Here is a 1,242-nt window from a genome sequence, read left to right as displayed (position 1 = left end):
CCTTTTCCAAAATGTTTCCAACGATAGAGACATCTGGCACAGTCAAGTTAGCTTTACATGACTTCAAGTCCCCACATCTGAACATTTAGTTTGATGAATAGTATGTATATTTGTTTGCTCTCACCACCTGTATGCTTGATCTGCGGGCGAGGATCAAATATGTTTTGCAGCTCCAGAAAGATATATTTGGTTAAAAATGACTTGTTTGACGGTAAAGGTTGTTTACCAAAAAATGACACACATACAAAATGAGCTATAGATGGCAACAGAAAGTTGGCTTTCTATTATTGTTGTATCATCAAGTCTTAGATCATGAATGTAAAGGCTCTAAGTTTTCCCTGTATAGCACTTTTCCTAATGTGCTTTTACTCTGAAGACTGTTTGAAATTCCATTTTTTAGTTCAGGCATGGGAAACACTCAGGTGATTGCACCCCCCCTACCATCCCAGACAATAACACCTGCAACAAATTTCCAGAGTCAAGCCAAAAGGTTTACACTTTGTTATGTGTGATGTGGGTGTGTTGGGGGGGTGCCAGGTCTCTGTGGTGACAGACAAGCTGTTACGGATGAGAGTGGGTGTTATCAGTTGGTGTATAAAGTAAATAAAGTAGTCCGCCCCTTTGTTAAGGATGATGAGCTTGTGTGTGTGTGTGACAGGATCAGGAGGATGGTAGTGAGAGTAAAGGAATGTAACCCAGCCTGTCAGTCCCTCCATATGACGCTAATTGCAGCAGAACGGGGATGGCCTGGGCTGCTTGTGTACACCATTGTTATTCCTCAGCCTATTGTCTCTGGCCTTCTGACAATCGACATCTGAATGAGAGCCTGTTAAGCCTGGCAGATCCCCATCATTAGACCCCTTTACATCCATTGTGATGCAGCAATGAGGATACTGTAGGGCTATCAGTGACTTTCAGCAGGACTGAGGCCGTGTCCACAATAACAGATCAATTTCATTTTTGTTTAGGCCGTCCATCCACACAAAGCCAGCATGTTCCACCTTTGAAAACTTTTTGAAAACGCTCTCCAGGGTGGATTAATTTGAAAATGGCTCTTACAGACTCTTGACTCTTATTTAACTGATGATGCAGAAATACATTTCTAAACTTTTATCACCCACAATGCAATATTCCATAGCACAGACTTTCGTCATTTGAGTCGTCATTTTAATCCTTCTAAATAAGATGTCTACCTATGCATATTGTCAGTCCAAAAATTAATATATAATATAAATAATAATT

Source organism: Morone saxatilis, unplaced genomic scaffold (genome assembly GCF_004916995.1).
Source record: "Morone saxatilis isolate NCDOM2014 unplaced genomic scaffold, NCSU_SB_2.0 Contig5, whole genome shotgun sequence".
In the NCBI taxonomy this organism is placed as follows: domain Eukaryota; kingdom Metazoa; phylum Chordata; class Actinopteri; family Moronidae; genus Morone; species Morone saxatilis.
Note: the sequence above shows the minus strand (reverse complement) of the source record.